At 43.8% G+C, this 21,818-nt stretch overlaps 1 protein-coding gene and 1 pseudogene across 8 annotated transcripts in view; one reads left to right on the top strand and one right to left on the bottom strand.

Moving 5' to 3' along the window:
* The window catches only part of Dag1 (dystroglycan 1), a 64,831-nt gene that overhangs the window by 24,342 nt on the left and 18,671 nt on the right, over positions 1–21,818 (top strand). The window lies entirely within an intron of this gene.
* Snrpd2-ps3 (small nuclear ribonucleoprotein D2 polypeptide, pseudogene 3) lies at positions 5,047–5,613 on the bottom strand (annotated as a pseudogene).

Here is a 21,818-nt window from a genome sequence, read left to right as displayed (position 1 = left end):
AGTCCTGGCTGGCTAAGAACTTGCTCTGTTGAACAGGCTGCACTTGAACTCAGAGGTCACTGCCTCCCAAGTGCTAGGATTCACTAATGTGTCACCATCTCTGGCTTCTTTCTTCTTTGGTGATGTGGCGAATTGATCCCATAGATTTGTGTTTATGTTAAGTACATGTTCTACCTCTGACTTTGACTAGGTGCTCCCGATTTAATGGAGTGAGACTACCTTCCTGCTCCAGGTCTTGATGGAGTTCTTTATTGCCCAGCTAAATTCCCAGCACTTAGTTTTTGTTTTCTGGATTTTAACCAAAGTTTTCAGAGAGTTGACATTCAGGGAGAAGAATGTAAAGAATTTCAGTCGGGGAGCTGTGGGCTGTGCTGGAAAAAGGCTGAAGAGGACTCTAGCAGCAGATAGGGTAGTGAGTCAAGTGGTAAATCCTCTCTGTATTGAAACAATTGCTGGTTAAGAGCACTGACTGCTCCGAGGTCCTGAGTTCAATTCCCAGCAACCACATGGTGGCTCACAACCAACTGTAATGAGATCTGATGCCCTCTTCTGGTGTGTCTGAAGACAGCTACAGTACTCATATATAATAAATCAATAAATATTTTTTAAAAAAGAAACAGTTGCTTGATTAGCTCAGAACCACACCAAAGTTTGTTACTAGAGGTGGCAAAGCAGGTGGAGGGGAGAACTTGCCCTTGTCTCAGGTGGGAAGCTGTAGACTGCAGCTCCCCAGCCTCTGTTTAAGCTAGGCCAGAGTTTTTATTTCATTCTATAGGCTTTGAGAACCTGCTCATAAAGGAAGCTTCACCAAATCTGTGTACCCAGGGGTAGATGATTTTTATTGATGCCACTGTTTCCATTTATTTTATTCGTTGTTGTTGTTGTTGTTATTATTATTATTATTATTATTATTATTATTATTATTTGCTTTGGTGTTTTGTCTGCATGTGTGTTTGTGTGAGGGTATCAGATCTTGGAGTTACAGACAGTTGTAAGCTGCTATGTGGGTGCTGGGACCATGTAGGTCCTCTGAAAGAGCAGTCAGTGCTCTTCTTAACTGTTGAGCCATCTCTCTAGCACCAGATGCCACTATTTTAAAATGAAACATAATTTACAGGTGACATGCATAAACCATTAATGTATGTGCCTTTGGTATTTTTTGTGCTTTGATGGTGGGAGTGTCAGAAGCTATTGTGGGCACCAGTTTCTTGGGGTTAATTGTTCATGTACAAAAGTTATGCTGGTCAGAAGGAAAGCCCAGGAGTGGAAGTAGACTAGTATGGAGTTGTAAATACTTCTTTGTGCTCTGACCTGAGACAGGGTTTCCCCAGTCTCCCAGGATCCTGGAGAGTACAGTTCTCGGGGAAAACTGGCTTCTCACATTCTTCTAGAGCTTGCCTGTCATTTGGAGGATAACACAACAAACTTAGAGGTTTGGAGACAGGCTTTGGTAAAGGGGGCTGGTTTTTGGAGCAGTGAGCCTACAGTGTGAAGAGTAGATACATATGTGTGCTCAGAATCAGTCTCTGGCTTTTCTCTCCTGTACCTGCTGCTCTGAGCTTGGAGTTGTTCTGGGCTGCAGGGTGTCTCAGTTTCTAGGGCTGGCTCGGAGGGTACGCCACAGGGAAGCAACCACAGAAGCAAAGAGCACCACAGAGGTATTATTTGGAGTAATTAGTCAGCCCATACATTCTCTGTAGAAATTTTCCTTTGAGGTAGTCAAGTTTGGCTAGAAAAACAGTGGCATGTTTTCATTCATTAGTTGTTTGGAAACTCTCCCTCCCATGTTCTCATAACTGTTAAGACCCATCACTTTGAGTCTGAATTACGATGCTCTTTAATCAAGCGATGTGAGAAGGTCGACTTCTGTCTCATGCTGGTCAACTTCCCTCCATTTTCTCTTTTTTTCCTGTTCAAATTATTTTTTTTTAAAGATTTATTTATTTTATGTATATGAGTACTCTATAGCTGTCCTCAGATACACCAGAAGAGGGCATCGGATCTCTTTACAGATGGTTGTGAGCCACCATGTGGTTGCTGGGAATTGAACTCAGGACCTCTGGAAGAGCAGTCAGTGCTCTTAACCGCTGAGCCATCTCTCTAGCCCCCTCCTGTTCAAATTATTGAAGTGTTTGACAGTAACTTAATACCAGTAAGAGTAAATCCTTAGGTGGAGTATGAATTGAAAGCCATTTTGTCAGTCTGTCAGTCTCATATCTAGGATTTTTTTCTTCAGATGTGTCTATAGAGTGCAGGAATGTGTATGAGAGGTTACTTGAGAACACAGTGCAGGGTTCTTTTTTTTTCTTTTCTTTTCTTTTCTTTTTTTTTGGAGCTGGGGACTGAACCCAGGGCCTTGCACTTCCTAGGCAAGCGCTCTACCACTGAGCTAAATCCCCAACCCCTTAAACATTTTTTATGTAAACATTTGTGTGTGTGTGTGTGTGTGTGTGTGTGTGTGTGTGTGTGTATGTGTATACACATGTATGTGTGTGAGTGTATGATCAGAGCATAACCCATGGAGTGAGTTGGCTCCTTTTACCCTGTGGACTCCAGGGGTCCAGCTCAGGCTATCTGGTTTGGTGGCACCTTCACCTGCCGGTCATTCCTAGGCTCTCCCTTCCCTTCCCTTTTCCACTTTTGCTTATAGTTCTTGGAATTTGTTTTTTCTGTGTAAATTTCTTTTATTACTTTTTTTTTTTTTTTTTTACATTATGTCAAAGAGGACACAAATGTGGTGGTGCAAACCACCCAGTGTGTAGGAAGTTGAGGCAGGAGGATTTAGAAATTGAACTTACCTATCATAGTTCACCTAGAGCTAGTCTAGGCTGTATGAGGCTTTGCCTCAAAAAACAAGAGAGACAAAACAGACAAAGCCCAAAGCCCCGTCGTCAGTCCCTAGCACTGAGTGAAGCTAACGTGTGACGGTCCATACCTATTATAGTGTGCTGGATAGTGACTGGTGATGGCGGGTGAGCTCCTCACTTTCTACCCTGTAGCAAGTCTAAGGCTAGCCCAAGCTGCATGAGATCTTGTCTCAAAAATATTTTTCAAGTAAAAAATAGTGGCACATGCCTGTATTCCCAGCAGTTGGGAGGTAGAGGCTGGAGGATTGCTATGAATTTAACACCAGCCTGGGCTATATACAAAGTGAGTTCCAGGCAAGCCATGGAAAAAGTCAGAGCCAGCCACAGAATGAGTCATTGTGAGGCTATCCCCTGGGATAGCAGGGACCTGGCACTGGCAAAGGCTGCTTGACTTGATCTCCCTGGAGCTCCGGGCCTTTCAGCTTGGTGACATAGTGGCCCTGGCTGGGTGTTTTCATCTAGGTGGGAAGATTTCCTGGGAAGGGAAGATGCAGCTTTTTTTTTTTTTTCTTTTTTTTTTTTTTGGTTCTTTTTTTTGGAGCTGGGGACCGAACCCAGGGCCTTGCGCTTCCTAGGCAAGCGCTCTACCACTGAGCTAAATCCCCAACCCCTGATGCAGCTATTTTTAATCTAAAGTAAGCATAGCTCAGTGTAGTCATTTCAGGCCCCAGGGTGACATTTTCTTCCATTGGAACCCAAGACATGTTTGAAATAAACAAAATTCCCCCCCCCCTCCCCGGGGGCTGGGGACCAAACCCAGGACCTTGCACTTCCTAGGTAAGCGCACTACCACTGAGCCAAATCCCCAACCCCTGCAAAATTCTTTTTTGTGTGTAAGTTGCGTTTGTTATAAAATAAATGTGGTGAGAGGTGCCAGATGGGCCTGTGCCAAGTGTCCCCCCAAGAAATTACACCATGTAACAGATCTGGTATAAGGGGGTTTATTTGGGAGAAGGGAGGGGAGTGAGGGCATGGAGAAGAAGTAGAGGCAGATGAGTAGACAATGTAGACAGACAGACAGACAGAGCAGAGCCATGAGGGTAGAGAAGAGGGGACAGAGAAGGACAGGGAGGGAGGGAGGGAGGGAGGGAGGGAGGGAGAGAAGGAGGGAGGGAGGGGGAAGGGGGAGGAGGAAGAGGAGGAAGAGGAAGGAAGAAGTAAGGACTAAAGGAGCGAGTGAGCTGACTGGGAACCTGAGGGAACAGAGAGCCTTAGTGGGGGCAGTCCTTCTCTACCACCTGGTGGTGGCTGCGGGTGATGACAGCGGGTGGTTGCTAGGTCCCTGAGAGAAGCCTAGCGGAATCACTAACAGTGTTTGTAGTGTTTCCAGGGGAAAATGTTGATAAAATACCCCAACTTCTTTTCACAAACTTGGAGGGTTTCAGGACCTGTTGGGTCTGTGTTTTTAACAGGGCTGTCTGGGGATGGTTCCTAGGAACTGTAGCGAACAAGTGCTCACATCTCAATTAGTTCAGTAAGGGGTTGTACAGGCTGCCTCAATTTACATAGCTCCCCTGAAGACCTACTTCATAGGTATCTGGGGGGCAGGGAGGTGGACTTGAACCATACAGAAGCCAGAGGGGGGAGTCAGGTGTTTCGCTTTGTTATTCTGGGCTTTTCCTTTTTTTTTTTTTTTTTTTTTTTTGGATAGATTCTCACTATGGATCTCTGACTGGCCTGGAATTTGCTATGTAGACTAGGCTGGCCTCGAACTTAAAAAGATTGATCTGCCTCTGCCTCCTGAATGCTGGGAATAAAGGCATGTTATTTTTTTTTTTTTTTTTTTTTTTTTTTTTTTTTTTTTGGTTCTTTTTTTCGGAGCTGGGGATCGAACCCAGGGCCTTGCGCTTCCTAGGAATGTTATTTTTTTAATAATCAATTAATCTGTCTGTCTGTCTGTCTGTCTATCTATCTATCTATCTATCTATCTATCTATTTTTTTTGGTGTATGGTGGTTTTGCCAGCATATATGTGTACCACGTTCATGCCTGGTGCCTGTGGAGGCCAGATGAGAGATTCCCCTGCAATTGGAGTTACAGATAGTTGCTAGCCTCCATGTGGGTTGTCTTAGCCACTGTTCTATCAAGACCAAGGTTTTATTTCTATCCCATTGGGCAGGGCTCTGCAGGACTCGGCCAGGCAGGGAGCAGGCTCTCAGAAGACGGAGGCCATCTCCACTTTACTTGCCGGGGATGAGCGGGTTCCACAGCACCACAATGACCAAGTCCTCGAACAGGAACATCTTGGAGATGTAGTGGTCTTGTTGACAGGCTTGGACTTCTTCTTGCCCTTGCCACTCTTGGGGACCTCAGTCCACATCTCCTTCACTTTTTCCAGCACCCGAGTTGCAGTGCCTGTCAAAGGCCGCCTCCTGGCCCAGGAGCTTCTTGTTGTTTGGACAGTTAACGAGCACTTGCATGTTGTTTTTAACCGACGGCGTGAGCACCAAGAGGGGACCTGTGTTGAATTCCTCCTTCTGCTTCTGCGGCTCCTCTGGGGTCATCTCACTCTTGGGTTTATTGAGGAGCTCATGATGGAGGTTTTGATTGCAGATCACTCCTGCCTCCAAGCACGTTGCTTTAGCCTTTTTGCCCAAGGCAACTTTTATAAAAGGAAGCATTGGGTTGGGGGCTTGCTTACAGTTTCAGAGGTTTAGCCAGAAAGGTGGCAAGCTACATCCAGATCTGTAGGGAGATGTGCCCAGCCCACCCCAGTGACATACATACATACAAGGCCATGCCCTCATCCTTCTAATCCTTCTAAATAATGCCATTCCCTGTGACAAAGAATTCAAATATATAAGCCTATGGGAGCCATTCTTACTCAAACCACTACATGGGTGCTGGGGAAACCAACCTGGGTCCTCTGGAGGAGCAGCAGGCACTCTTACTACTGTGCTGTTCTCCAGTCTCCATTTTAAGTTGTTTTTGTGTGATGTGTATGTGCACATGTGCAGGTGTGGTAATGTCCAAGAACTACTTTGGGGATCAGCTCCCCTTCTGTTCGGGTCCCAGGCAGTAAAGGCATGAGGCTGGGTGTTTGGCTTCCGTACCCACTGAGCCATTGCACTCACCTCATTCTTTCATTCCTATCTGTCAGTTTGTTTCTCCCTGAACTGCGTAATAATTGGGAGATGCCCCTCTTTATTCCTAAGTACTTAATTGTATATTTCCTAAGAATAGGGGTAATTTTGTCTGTTAGCCACAAATGGCAAAGTCAGGAAATAATGCATTTTAAATAGTTGTGAGACAGGGCTTTGTTATGTGTCCACCTCTTCTGTGTTGGTATAGTAGACATGTGTCAGTATACTTGGATTAATTATTTTTAAATTTTTATTTGGGGTGAAAGGGAAGGGGGAGGTGTGTTATATGTGTTCAGGTGCTTATGGAAGTCAGCTAGAAGGACACTCTGGAGCTGCAGTTGCCCACAGTTGTGAGCCTACCGAAGTGTGCTAGGAACTGAACTTTGGTCCTTTGGAGAAGCAGTAAGTGCTAATCCTTGAGCCACTTTATTTTGAGACAAGATCATGCTGTGTAGCCAAGTTGACCTCAGACTTGCTTCGTAGCCTTGGTTGGCCTTTGGCTTAAGATTTTCCTATCTCAGCCTTCCAGAGTTTTGGAACTATAGGTACATATCACCATGTCCAACTAACATCAGGAAATTAGAATTGATCAACACTACGTGTTACTGAGTTATAGTTTATAATTAAACTTTCCCCAGTTTATCTAGTAACAACATGTTCAGTAGCTCACAGGGTGCTAGCTTGTCCTCATCAGCTCTGATTGAGGAGATACCTTACAGTTTTCTCCTCCTTTGTAAAGTTGCTATTTTTCCATTTATAGTGATTAATAATGTGGGTGAGGAACACTTGAAACTATGTAAATAATCTGTTCTTATGAGAATTTCATCCTTAGCCTCAGCATCTTATGATGCTTCTAGATTCTTCCAGTTCTGTCATTTCTTCTTGATAAAGTGAGTATCATCTTATTTAAAAGAATTTTCCATGTTCTGTTTCTATATTTATTGATTTCCTTATATTCAATTCAATAGCTTAATGACACATGTTCCTTTCAGGGTGTTGTTTGTTTAAAAGTTTATTTTATCCAGGCAGTGGTGTTCAAAGCCTTTAATCCCATAATCTTAGTACTCAGGATGCAGAGGAAGGTAAATTTCTTGAGTTTGAGGCAAGCCTGGTCTACATAGTGAATTCCAGGACAGCTAGGGCTACACAGAGAAACACTGTCTTAAAAAAACAAAACAAGGGGGCTGGAGAGATGGCTCAGCGGTTAAGGGCACTGACTGCTCTTCCAGAGGTCCTGAGTTCAATTCCCAGCAACCACATGGTGGCTCACAACCATCTGTAATGGATCTGATGCCCTCTTCTGGTCTGTGTGAAAACAGCTACAGTGTACCAACATTAAATAAATAAATCTTAAAAACAAACAAACAAACAAACAAACAAAAAGTTTTTATTTTATTTATTTGGGGTGGGGGCATGTGGAGGCCAAATGATAACTTGTGAGGGGTTGGTTTTTCTACCTTGACTGTGGGTTCCAGGAATCAGACTCAGATCTATCCTGCTGGCCCTGGTGATTGGTTTGTTTTTGTTGTTTGGCTTGACTGTGCATTTCAGGCTGGCTTTACTCTTTTGGCTTGCTCTCTTAACAAGAAATAGTTGTGTTGCAGTTGAATACAGAAGTTTCATGAATATCCAACTGATTTTTTTAAGACTGAATCTTAGCCATATTCACTACTCACTGTGTTAGTCAGGCTGGTCTCAACATGAGATCCTGAGTCTTAGCCATCTGAGTTCTGGGATTACAACCACGTGCTTTCACAACCAGTAGACATCTAGTCCTTGATTTTTATTATGTGTTCTTATATTTATTATGTGTGTTTTTGCACATACATGATGACATGATGTGGGGATCAGAAGACAAGTTGCTGTAGTCATTTTTCCCCTTCTGCCATGTGCCTTCTGGGGATCAAACTTGAGAGCTGTCAGGTTTGGTTTCTTGTTTTGTTTTGTCTTTTTTTTAAAAGATTTTTTTTTTAAGATTTATTTATTTATTATATATAAGTACACTGTAGCTGTCTTCAGACACACCAGAAGAGGGCATCGGATCTCTTTACAGATGGTTGTGAGCCACCATGTGGTTGCTGGGAATTGAACTCATGACCTCTGGAAGAGCAGTCGGGTGCTCTTAACCGCTGAGCCATCTCTCCAGCCCTTGTTTTGTCTTTTTTTGAGGCAGAGTTTCTTTGGAGTTCTCTGTGTAGACTTTAACTCACAGAGCTCCTCTTTCCTCTGCCTCCCCGGTGCTGGGATTCAAGGCGTATACTACCACACCAGGCTGTTGTCATGTTTGACAAGTACCTTTGCCTGTTGGTCCAGGTATTTACTTGGTTTGAGTTCTGGGGATTCAACCCAAGGTATCATGCACACTAAGCACTCATGTCTTGACTACACGTCAAGATGAACTTTAGAAGCAAATAAAAGCAGGTCTTATCTGCTTTAAAGATACCTTATCTTTGCTTCAGTGATGGGAAATTCTCAGAACCAGTGAGCTGATTGCTAAAGATTGATCTAAGTGTTGAAGCGAGGCTCTTGTTCTGGGCCGTGGAGTACCTGAAACCCAGCTTGGTGCAGCTGTGCTGTCTGCGCTGTTGTGGGGAACTAGAGGAGGTGGGATAATGTCTCTGAGGCAGTGGAGCAGTTCTGAGATAGGTCCAGGATCATGTCTCATTTGTACCTTCACTGTGTCACCATTAGACTGTCTGAACAGATGTAGTCTGGCCACTGCTATGACTACTGTGATAATTTCACAGAAAAAGAAAGGAGTTAGATCATGGAGGATGCCTTGGGCAGGTTTTTTGAGGACACAGTATTTAGGAGGCTGAGGTCTACATGGGTAAGAGAACAGGTTAAAGAAATACAACAAGCTCTACAGATGATGATGCCTTTTGTATGTGTAGGCAGCATTCGGTCAGAGCTGTCTGAGTTAGCACTCTTGGAGGGATGATGAGTAAGAAGGCCTAAGGTGGATTCGGCTGTAGGCTTTGGACAGAAGGGGGAAAAGGACCATGTGGGGAAAAGCACCCGCGTGCAGGTGTCATTGGAAGCCTGGAGTTGCTCTGTGAGCAGTGAGTACATAAAGAATTGAACAGATGGCTGGTTCTGCCTGTTTAGTTATGTATTACTGCTGAGTAAGTGTTTGGACTTTTAGTTTCTGTTGCTGTGATAAAATATTCTAAAGAAAAGCACCTTAAGGGAGGAAAAGCTTAATTTGGTGTACAGTTAATTCATATTATAGTTCCTCATTGCAAGGAAGTCAAGGCAGGAGCTCAAGACAGCTGGTCACATCACAGCCACAGTCTAGAGCGGAGAAAGAGTGGTGCGTGTACAGCAGCGCTGCGTGTTTACTTGTTTGTGCTCAACTTAACTTCTCCACTCTCATTTCAAGATCCTTTTTCTAGAAGATGCTGCCTTTCGGGGTAGGCTTGTTCTTCCTACAGTTAACTTAAAAAGACCATTCCCAGTGTAGACAATCTAGAAGATTCTAGGTTGTGTCAAACAGTTAAACTAACTCCCACAGACTTGATCACAACAGCAGTTGTGAGCGGCTGGACCCATGTGGTACCATCAGTGGTTGGCTCTAGCAAGTGTACTTGGGAACTGGGCTTCCAGTCAGCTCTGCCTCTTGGTGCAGATCTCAGCTCTTAATGTCATGCCCAATACATTAGCTGCTTGCAGGGTTGCTAGGAGGACTTGGGTCTCTTGCCAGCCTTGCATCACATTTAGAACATGACATTCCTCATGGTGGCCGTTGAGTGCAAACGAGCCAGTGTTTGGAAGAAGCAGTGGAGCACTTAGTCTGCACAGGCTTATCTGTCACTCAGTCTGTTCTACAGTGGCCCTGTGATGTTTAGAGTGACTAGTGAGAAAGCTGGCTGGCTCAGGCAGCAGCAACTTTAGGTATTTTGAGTTCAGGCTACCAAATCTGAGTGGAACAAGGGACGATGGCTGCTAGGGAAGGACTGCGGTCAGAAAGGTAGAAGGTGCACTCTTGTTTAAATGCTTACTTGTAAATATCTTCACTCTTTTTTCTTTTTCTTTTTTAGAGAGACAAGTCTCATCTGTTTTTTCTATTATTATGAAGAGACACCATGAACAGAGCAACTTATAAAAGAAAGCATTTAATTTAGTGGTTGCTTATAGTTTCAGAGAGTGAATCCCGGATCATCATGTTGGGGAGCAGAGCGTCAGGCAGGCAGGCATGGCCCTGTGGCAATAGCTAAGAACTTAGGTCTGATCCACAAGTAGGAGGCAGAGAGCAAGACTGGGTGTTTTGAGCATTTGAAACCACAAAGTACACCCCCACCCCCACCCCACCCAGTGATAACACATCCAGCAAGGCCAAGCTTCCTAATCCTTCCTCAGACAGTTCTACCAACTGGGGACCAGTCATTTCAGTATATGAGCATATGGGAGGCATTCACCTTCAAACACCACACACTGTATAGCCCAGGTGGACCGGCCGTTGTTTTTAAAATGATGGGATTCTGGTATATGTCACCACTTTTACAGTCTGAGGAAAGGTAATGTTTGTCTCACAGTGTAGTTCAGTTTATGTTTGTTTGTATGTTCTTTGAGGCAGAGTCTTTTTTTTTCTTTATTAACTTGAGTATTTCTTATTTACATTTTGTTTTTTGTTTTTTGTTTTTTTTTTTCCCACCCGGAGCTGGGAACCAAACCCAGGGCCTGCTCTACCACTGAGCTAAAATCCCCAACCCCTTTTATTTACATTTCGATTGTTATTCCCCTTCCTGGTTTCCAGGCCAACATCCCCCTAACCCTTCCCCCTCCCCTTCTATATGGGCTTCCCCTCCCCATCCTCCCCCCATTACCACCCTCCCTGCAACAATCACATTCACTGGGGGTTCAGTCTTGGCAGGACCAAGGGCTTCCCCTTCCACTGGTGCTCTTACTAGGCTATTCATTGCTACCTATGAGGTTGGAGCCCAGGGTCAGTCCATGTCTAGTCTTTGGGTAGTGGCTTATGAGGCAGAGTCTTAACTTACCAGTAACCTTGGCTGTCTTGGATCAGTCTGTCCTCTAACTCAAAGAGATCCACCTGCTTTGGTCTTTGGCGTGTTGGAATCAATGCTGTGCATTACTATCCCCAGCCTGTTTTTGTTTTTGTAAGGCTGTTCTTTGGGGCTATATCCTAATGTTGTGATCCTTTAATCCAGTTCCTCATGTTCTGGTGACCCCACCATTGTTTTGTGTTACTTTATCACTGCAATTTTCTTATTGTTATGAATTGTCGTGTGACCCCCTGGGAAGGGGTCATTTGACCTTCAAAGGGTCATTGACCCACAGGTTGAGAACCTCTTAGGCGGCTCAGAGGTTAAAAGTACTTGCTGTTCTTCAGCAGATCTGGCTTGGTTATAAGCACCCGTGTTAGGCAGCTTATAACCATACAGGAGGATCCAGTGACTTCTTTAGGCTTCTGCAGACACACAAACACATAATGGTGTGCACACAAACACATAAGTAAAAAAACCTTTAAAAACAACCAAACAAAACAACTGGTCTTTCTAAGATTCAGGTTGGCCTCAGGCTTGGGATCCTGTTTCAGCCTCCTGAATGCTGCCATACAATGTTTAGTTTCTTTCTGTTTCTTTAGCTGGTTCATTTTGGAGTTCTCAGTGCTCACTTGCTCTGTGTTCTGGGTCCCTCTGTGTACTGTCTACTTTTGATTTCAGATCTGCTATGTCTTTAAGGTAGGGTCTTATAATAATAGGTGTTGAGAACTGTGATCTCATAGTCCGAAGCATTAGAGTCTCTGGAGTGTGACTCTCGGATCTACTTTATAGCCTCTGCCTAGGTGGCTCCACTGTGTAGCTGGGGTTAGAGTCCTTACCTTCCTGTAACTCTTGTACTTTGTTGAAGGAAGAACTTAGGCATGCTTGCTCAGTGGTAGAACGTTTGTCTAGCACAGGACACCTCTGCAACCCCAACCCCCACAAAGAATCAGCCAGTTTTACAAAAACAGAACAGGACATACTGTCCATTAGGTGAGCATTTCCAGAAAGATGAATGCAATCCCTTTTCTGGTTCATACACTTCTGATCCTACCAGAATCACTCACTTCCTTGGTGCCCGTCTTCCTAAGATGAACACTGATCTCCAACACTGGAAATGTCTGGTCTTTGCAAACTGGAGAAACAAAGCAAAGTAAAGTTTGGTGTGGAGCCACAGATGAGGAAAAATTTCAGTGTATGTTCATCCATCAACCAAATATTTATTGAGCAGCTACTCTACCCTGTCGTATTGAAGGGCAGATGTCCTAGGAGGGAGCACTGCAGGGGAAGTGGAGCACGATGGTGCTGTAGGAGCACCTCTGAGCGTGCTTGTTATTCAGTGAACTAGACTTGGGGACAGAAGAAGCATCAGTAGAGTGGCAAAGGCAAAATAATCTTTCAAGAGAGAAGGATGAGGGTTCTGAATATACATAGAGAGCCCGTGGGTGTAGTACTGTCTGAGTTGGGCAGGTCCTGTGTGTGCACAGGTAGAATACAGGGCAGAGGGCCAGCCATACATCTGGGTATTGTCTGGGAATGGTAGGTCACCCCTGTAATCCCAGCAGTTAAGGCCGAGGTAGGGAGAGCTTGAGTTCAGGGTCAGTCTGGGCTATGTAGTAAGACCTTGACTTAGAAAAACAGATCCAGAACACATGCCTCTCTGTGAGTTTGTGGTCTACGTAGTAGATACGTTATTCTCCACTGATGAAATGAACCAATTCAAGCAAAATTAGAGTATATAAAGGCAGGTTTATTGGGAAGCCACTCTCCCAGGAATGTCACCATGGGGGAGGGAGATAGGAGGAAGGGGGAAGAGAAATCACATATACACACAGGGAGAGAGGAATGCAGAGAGAGCGGGAGAGGAGAAGGATGGGAAACCAAAGTGTCCACATTATATAGGGAAGAGCCTCTGGGGTAGGGGAAGCCCAGCCCCTTGGCTGAAAAGTTCAGGGCAGAGGGTGGAGTGTGCTAGCTATGCCCTCCAACAGGTAGGGGCTGAGGGATCGAAGTGGGAGAACCTGGAGGCCTGGAGGTCTGATTTGGTAAAACAAGCACCTCAGCCCTTGTCTTAGGTCTGAATCCCAATAGTAGAGAGTTCCAGGACACGCAGGTCTATGTAAGAGACCATGCCTCAAAACATAACCAACCAAACAACACCCCAGACAACACGACAACAAGCAGGTGGGGGAGAGAAGCTTGGGCGGGCTGACAAGGCGGGTGATGAGACACAGGACGACAGGAAGGCTCCAGGCATGAAATGGAGGTAAAGGCAGTCTGTAGTCTCTGACCTTTGGCCTGATTTTGAACTGGACTGAAACTTTGGGTCTATATTTTAATCCTCTTAAGGAAGAGCAAACTTTTTTGTGTGTTTTGTTTTTTTGAGACAGGGTTTCTCTGTGTAGCTCTGGCTGTCCTGGATCACTCTGTAGGTCTATAGATCAGACTAGCCTGGAGATCACAAAGATTCACCTGCCTGGGCCTTCTGAGTACTGGGATTAAAGGTGTGAGCCACCACTCGCAGCTTATAATTCTTACTGTGTCTCTGTCTGTCTGTCATTTTTCTTTAGAACAAGGTGCTATGGAAAAATGAGTAATACTGTTGAAGCAGGCAGTGGGTGTTCTGTGATACTTACTCAGTGACTGAACCAGATAGTAGGTATTGTTACTTAACTTGCCATTTGCCCAGGTTTTCTCCGTTCACACTGCTGATTGTTGGAGCTGCTGTTTCTGTGTCTCTCCTAGAGCATAGAATTTGAGAGCAGACTTGGACATACAACAGGTCTTGGCCAGAGAGGTTGCTGTCGCTCATTAAACCTGTGCTGTCACTCAGCTGAATGGAGTGAGTGTCGGAGCCCTGGTGGTCACTTCGCCTGGTCTGCTCTGTGCCTGCAGTTCTGTTGGGTGGGGACTTCTGTTTTTCTTATGAAGGGCAACTAGGCTTTAAAATATTCGTCTACCTTGTGTTTTTTAGAATGATCTCATTTTGGCTTTCTCAGATAGCAAATGAAGTGCCTGTTGCTGACCGTGCTGAGGTCCATGTTTGCACACACATCACACAGGCAGGGCATGAGCTGAGAGAAGTGACGCGCACAGCTCGAGTGGATGATGGGAACTCTCCGGGAAGTGCTGTCTTAGATGCTTGTGGGGTTTGGAGCTTGTTATTTCTAGTGCCACGGCCAGCATCAAGTTTAATATATAGGGCCAGGAAGTAGAGCTCAGTGGTGGAGCCTTTACATAGTGTGTGTGAGGCCTTGAGTTCAAACACAGGAGAAACCAGACAGAACAAAGAAAGCAAACCACTAGCATGTGATAATCAGTTTATAAGGGATCTTTAGACCCTAGATGAATTTTGGGGGTGTGAGAAGTAGGTTTGCAGACTGACACTGCCCTCCCTTGAATTACCTTTGATGTCACTTCATAGAACAGACTGTAGTCCACTGAAAACCTGAGACTCTGGGACTGAGCTCAGATGTGTGCCAGAGGACTTCTTGCTGCTTAGTCTTTCTGTGCATGTCCCCTTTGCAGACGTCCAAGCTGATGGTTTTTGGTATCTTTGTGGATTATCAATTTGTAGAAGAAACTTAGCTTTGTTCATTGCTGTTGTTCTTGTTTTTTTAAAGATAATCTTTTGTCTGATTGTTTGGGTAACTGGTGAATGTTTAGTTCTTTGCTTCAGAGGAGTTTGGATTCCTCCTGAGTGTTTGTTGAATCTGTCTAGTATGTAGTGGTCTAAGCTGACAGGGGTGGGGTGCTGCTGTCTCTCCTTTGGCAAATAGAGTCACCTCTGAGAAAGAATTTTTGTTCTAACTGAAGACTTTTTTTTTTTTTTTAAAGTAAAAAGATTCTTCACATGCAGCCCAATTGGACTTCAGTATTTGATATGCAGCAGAGAGTGGTCCTGAACAAATTCTGATCCCTCTGCAGTCACCTTTCAAATGCTGGAATTGCAGCCATGCACCATCAGGCCTGGCTTCTTGCCTTTATTTTTTTCTTAAAACCATAAAAACATTTAGAAAAAAATTCTGGAGGATACCCATGTGCTACACCTAAAAGCCAGTTGAAGTGGGCTTGGTGATGCATACTTTACATGGGCTAAAATAGGAGGGCAGGATAGGAGGATCACAGATTCAAGGCTAGCCTGGGTAAATTAGCAAGTCTTTCTTTCAAAATACAAATAAAGCAGAGCCCTAGTACCTTTCCCAAAGCCAATCGAAGATTCAGTGAGGAACATAGATAAAGGACCCAAGGAGTTAAGCTGGGCTGGTAAGACGCTATGTTCAGATTATGAGTCTCCGCTCATTTCTGACAGTGGCCCAGTTTAGAAATTCAAGAGAGTCCAGGATCTATTTGGAAGAAGGAAACATCACACGATCTCCTGTGTCTCAGCAGATTAGGGATGCCCCTGGAAAGTGCTCTGTAGCTGCTGCTGCAAACTACTTGGGGGTTTGCAAATCACAGCTGTGTCTTTTGGATAGGACAGATCTCTTGTATGTGTCATTCCTTTATCCCTTTTTGACTTGAAGTGGCTTTGTTGTTTTGTTTTGAGGTAATCTCATTATGTAGCCCTGGCCTGCCTGGAATTCACTGTGTAGACTTAGTGGCTCTCATACTCATAGAGATTCTTCGTCTCCTTCTGTCTCTGGAGCTCAGTGCTGAGATGACAAGTGGACGTCATTGTTTTGAGTATTTAACTTTTGGATTCTAAAGTGGGTGGGAAAGTTCTTAATTATTAAAGTGCAGATCTGTTCCCTTTGTGCTGACTGCTTTCAGAAAAAAGTTTTTTAAATGTTAACCTGTGTATAAATATAGTGTGGTCAGCAGCAGCTTGAGGTCTCTTAGAACTTTAAGGAGGCTGCTGGGCAGTGGTGGCACACACCTTTAATCTCAGCCCTTAGAAGGCAGAGACAGGCAGGTCTCTTAAGTTTGAGACCAGCCTGGTCTACAGAGTAAGATCTGGGACGACCAGGGCTACAGAGAGAAACCCTGTCTTCAAAAACAAAAGCAAAACAAAAAGAATTGTAAGGAGGAAAGCAGTTGTACGTTTGCATTCTTCAGATTTCATGTTGCTGTGACAAATATCTGAGAAAACTAAAGTGACAAAGAATTGATTCACAGCTTCAGGGGTCTCAGTCCCTGTTCCTTGGCCCTAGTGCTTTAGGACAGATATGAAGTTAGAAAATCACTGCAGAAAAAGAGCATCAGAACACATGGGGGAGACCAGGAACGACCCATCCACGCAAAGCACCTCCTCTTTTTTTTTTTGTTTTTTTGTTTTTTTTGTTTTTTTTTTTTGTTTTTTGTTTTTTGTTTTTTGTTTTTTTTTGGAGCTGGGGACCAAACGCAGGGCCTCGCGGTTGCTAGGCAAGCGCTCTACCGCTGAGCTAAATTCCCAACCCCAAAGCACCTCCTCTGAACAAGCCCCACCTCCTTATCTGCATGGCCTCCCCGTCACACCATCAAATTATGGATTCATCACTAGGTTAACTTTGATCAGATCACTTTGCCATGCCCATCAGCTGACAACCAGTCCTCTGACACATGAGCCTTTGGGGGATGTTTGAGATTCAAGCCATAGCAGTGTACTTGCTTGATGTAGAGGAGCCGGTACTAAACACTAAACATAGACCTCTGTTCTATATCTGGCCCTAATAAGCTGCACTTATTTCTGCTGGGGAAAGCTAGCAGTTTGAGAGCTGTCAGGACCTGACCTGGGAACCCGTGCCTCTGCAGTTCACTAGAAGCTGTGCTGCTGGGAGGCCAGATAAAGCAGGGTCCCTGTTCCCCTATTTGACATATACCACTTCCATACCAGCCATAGTGACATAGCTTTGTAAACAGGGCTCCAAAGAGTCCACAAGACTATCTTTTGGGGGTTGGAGATTTAGCTCAGTGGTAGAGCGCTTGCCTAGCAAGCACAAGGCCCTGGGTTCGGTCCCCAGCTCCGAAAAAAAGAAAAAAGAAAAAAGAGTTTAAAAAAAAAAAAGACTATCTTTTGGCCATTTTGTTCTGCTTTTGGAAGTATGAACCTAACATAGGAAAGTTAGTGACCACTCAGAATTGGCAGCCCTGGTAGGATTGAAGCAAGTAAAAGAGCCAGTTAAACAAAACTAACTGTGGGTGGGGAGGAATTCTTCTAGCAGGAAATCCCCTGGGCAAAGACAGTGGGTATCAGTTTGTCTTGTTGATTTATAAACAAGGTGTGCAGATCTGGCTATTTCTGGCATGAAAGGTATGTTCCTGATGGTCAAGCTTTACAAATGTGTTCAGAAAAGAAGGAAGGTAGCTTAAGCAAGTAGTCACTACTTTAAACATTGATGGTTGAAGTATCTGTTTAAATACTCAGTACCGTGGCAGCTTAGAGCAAGTAAGTGTACATGACTCTCAGTCACAGGGGCTGTGACATCCTTTTTTGATCCTGAGGCACTGACCTCCTGAGGTCCCAGCCCTGTATCATAGGCTGCTGGGAGGGTCAGTGGTTATAGTTAATGGTCTGTGAGAGTATGTTTAGGTATGTGGAGGAAGAGGAGCAGGGCAGTGATTGGGGAGTGTTCTGTGTCATTACCCAATTAGGTCAGAAAGACCAGCAGCCAGAATAGTTTTCTAAATTCGGTTCTTTGGAGCCAGATTACATTTAGAGCAATGGGCTTTTAGTCTTTCATATTACAATGAGGAAAAAAAAATCAGGAAGCTTAGCTTTTAACTTGAAAACATAATCAAGTGGTCATTGCCTTTCTGCATGGTAAATCATTTGAGGAATGTAATGAAGCCCTTTCCCTTTGCAGGCATCGATGAGTTCCCTACCTGCTGGGGGAGGGAGCCGCAGATTAAATGTAGCCATGACCTTGTACTGGCCCCTTGGCTCTCCTTTCTTCTCAGGGCTGGTCTCATTGTTCAACTTTGACCCTACCCTCCAAGGGCAGTGCTTCTCTGGTCCTTTGTATGGAGTTGGTGGTAGTTAGCATAATTATAGATGGAGTTTGGAAAGTTAGAAAGTAGTTTTAGTTTCCAATAACCACCTCCTTGGAAAAGTATGACTATTCACTGTTTCAGGATGAGGGTATATTCTGTATGTCAGACAGTTTATGAATATCATATAATGCAAACCTACGTGATACATTTATGTCTAGGTTTTATAGTATGGCTTATTGCTCTTTGGTCACAAACTTACAGAGACTGAGTGTAATGAATAGTGCAGACAATGGTACTTAGTGTCATTTCTCTATTCAAATATATGTAAATATAGGAAAGTCACAAGAGAAATACAACATAAAAGATAAAAGATAGCCCCTCTACCCCCCAAACAAAAAAACAAACAAACAAACAAACAAAAGCACAGCCATGTGGGCACTTAGTGATGGCAGATGGGAAAGCACTCTGGCTGAACCTGGATGAGCCGTGAGCCTGTGTGAAGCCCTAAGTCCTTCCTATGCATTGTTGGCTTCATGAACACAGTGCTTTAAGCTATATTAAATTTGTTATGGTTTTAGTATTTGAGATAGTGTTTCACAGAGCATTCCCAGCTGGCCTTGAACTCCTGATCCTCTTGCCTTAGTCTTCCTAGTGTTGGGGATTATAGACGTATACCACCCATTCAAGTTATACTTATATTTATTTATTTTTTAAATTTCTTTAAGAGGCTGGACTTAGTGGCCCATGTCTTGAATTGTAGTACTCAGGAGGCAAAGGTGGGCAGATTTCTGAGTTCCAGACCAGAATTTTTTTCTTCCAGTGTCTGACATCTGCTAAAGTCTGGTGTGCAGGGCTGTGACTAAGTTTGATTCCCAGATCCCACACACAGGTGGGCTGAGAGAACAGACTTAATAAAGCTGTTCTCTGACCTCCATGAGTGTATTCATACACCATCGAGTGCGAGGGCATACGCACACACACACTCATTCATATTCTCCCCCCTCTGATAATACTAATACAATCTTCAAAATTTTTCTTCAAGAGCCTGAAGAGAGAGTGGTTAAGAGCACTGGCTGCTCTTTCAGAGGACCTGGATTCACTTCCCTGTATTCACAATGGCAGCTCATACCTGTCTATAACTGCAGTTTCAGGGTTTCTGACACCCTTATGCAGACAAAATACCAGTGAGCATAAAATAAAAATAAATTAGATTTAAAAAAATTTTTTTTAATAATCTTAGTGTATTGAAACTTTACAAACTTTTCAGGTTTTTTTTTGACACAGATTAGAACACAAATCAATTGCACATTGAATGGCTAAACATACTTTCTTTGCTTTAAGAATTGATTCTAAAGGCTGGAGAGATGGCTCAGTGATTAAGACTACTCACTGACTGCTCTTACAGAGGCCCTGAGTTCCGTTCCCAGGAACCACATGGTGGCTCACAACCATTTGTAATGGAATCTGATGCCCTCTTCTAGTGTGTCTGAAGACAGCGATAGTGTGTACTCATACACATAAAATAAATAAGTAAATCTTAAAAAAAAAAAAAAAGAATTGAATCTAAGGCCTCACACGCTAAGCATGTGAACATCTACCCTAGTTCTAAGTATTATTTTGGTACAGGGTTTTACACAGTTGCCCAGGCTAGATAGAACAGATTCTGTATCCAAGACTGAACTTGAACAAACTTGTGATTCTTTCTTCCCTTCTCTCTCCTCCCCTCCTTCTCCCTCCTCTCTTCCCCTCCCTCCCCTCCCCTTTTCCCTCCTTTCTCCTCCTTTTTTTCCTTAGTTTTTATTTTGAGTCAGGGTCTTATACAGCTCTGGGTGGCTGCGAGCTCTCAGACTAGGCTAACCTAAACTTGCAGAGATCTTTTACAGAAATCTGCCTGCTTCTGCCTTCTGTGTGCTGGGATTCAAGGCACGCAAAAATAAATAATTAAAATTTTTTAAAAAGCTTTTTTTTTTTTTTTTTTTTTTTTGCTGTAAAAACAGATTTATGCCCATATTCTCAGTTCTTGGGAGGTAAGATATAGGAGGATCAAGGGTTCAAAGCCATTCTTCGCTACATAGCAAGTTTGAGGCCCCACAAGTTATAAGAAATGCTGCCTCAAAACCAAACAGATTAAACAAACAGAAAACCAACAAGAAACCCCCACGCAGATCCCCTTCCCTAGAAACAAACAACATTATACCATGTACTCTCTAGCTCAGGCCCACCCCAGTGTCACCCGAGAGGGCTTCAGAGTCAGTGAAGCTCCTGCAGCTGTCAGCTCTGGTTTAACTCTCTCCTGAGGGCGCTTCTGTTTCCCTTTCCAAGTAGGGGATTGAACCTTTAACTTGTGCATGCTGAGCGAATGCTGTACCTGGCTACACCCCGATTCCACCCCAATTTACCTTTTCTTATTCATAAGTGGGAGTACGTTCTTACTACTGAAAAGTATAGTAGCTATATAAATCAGCAAGTTGCTCCTTTTTAAACAAACTGTACTATATGTAATTGTACGTGCCCTGCTGTTGTTTGACTGGCAGCCTAGTGGGTTTTATACCAGTGTCCACAGTGAGAGTAGTGCCTTGTATTGTGGTTAGGTTTTAGCTTTATTGTAAGTTTATATGGCCACTATCATAGCATGCTCTGGAACATTGATGTGTGCCTTGTGACTACCTACTATTTGTGTTTTGTGATTTGGTAATGCATATAAAATCTTAATTGAATAGAGTATGAAATTTAGAAAGACTGCTTAGTAATTGAAGCCTCACACCTATCCTACAGGGTAAGTAGTCAGCACATGTGTGCTGGTGTTAATTTTTGTTGTCTTAAGATAATTGTAGTCTGTTTTCATTGGACTCTTGGATGCCATGTGAGTTGAACGTACATCCCTACTGGATACTACAGAGTCTGGCTACCCACCTGTCACCCCTGCCCCCACCAGCCACTTCCACTCCATCTCCTGCTCTCCGTGCTTTAACCAAGTGGATGATTAGACTTAGCCCTTGTCTCTGGGCTCGTTTGAACCATTTTCTATCCTTAGTGATCGGTTTAGGCATCGACAGTTAAAAAGACTGGACCTTGTTAATGGGAGTGAGCTCCTAAGGCATTCTTGTAGAATATTTTTAACATCTAAATTGTGTGAGTCTGAGGATTGTTTTATTTGATTTTCCAGAAACAAGGCCTTGCTATGTATCCTCAGCTGACCTTGAACTTGCTATGATCCTGTCATTCTGCCTCTGCCTCTGCCTTCTTCCTCCTGGGATCACAGTTGTGCTGTGAAGTTTGGCTTGAATAATGTTTTCTGGTTAGTTTTGCAGTGCTGTGGACTAAGCCCAGGGCCTTGCATATGCTAAGCAAACATTCTTCCAGTGAGCTGTGCCTCTAGCTCAGTTCTTGCATAAATGTCCCTGTGTGTAGGGTGTGTGTGTGTGTGTGTGTGTGTGTGTGTGTGTGTGTGTGTGTGTGTGTGTGTGTGTAAGAGTTGTGAATGCCAGAGCAGGCAGAGGCCAGAGGTCAAATCCTCATGGTGTTGAAGTTATAGGGGTTTAAACTGCCTGGGAGCCAAATCCAGGTTCTCTATGAGAACAGTACATTATGAACTGCTGAGCCACCTCTCCACCCCCAACTTCAAAGTTGATTTCTTTCTTTCTTTCTTTCTTTCTTTCTTTCTTTCTTTCTTTCTTTTTTTTTTTTTCTTTTTTCTTTTTTTCGGAGCTGGGGACCGAACCCAGGGCCTGCGCTTGCTAGGCAAGCGCTCTACCACTGAGCTAAATTCCCAACCCCGATATCTTTCTTTAAAAAAAAAAAAGATTTATTTATTTGTGTGTATGAGTGATCTATTTACATGTATGCCTATAGAAGAGGGTATCATACAGAAGAGGGCATCAGATTCCATTATAGATGTTGCGGGGCTGCCTTGTGCTGGGAATTGAACTCAGGACCGCTGGAAGAATGGAA

The sequence above is a fragment of the Rattus norvegicus genome, chromosome 8 (genome assembly GCF_036323735.1).
Source record: "Rattus norvegicus strain BN/NHsdMcwi chromosome 8, GRCr8, whole genome shotgun sequence".
Classification (NCBI taxonomy): domain Eukaryota; kingdom Metazoa; phylum Chordata; class Mammalia; order Rodentia; family Muridae; genus Rattus; species Rattus norvegicus.
The sequence above is the reverse complement of the archived record's forward strand: the minus strand, read 5'-3'. Positions and strand labels throughout refer to the sequence as shown.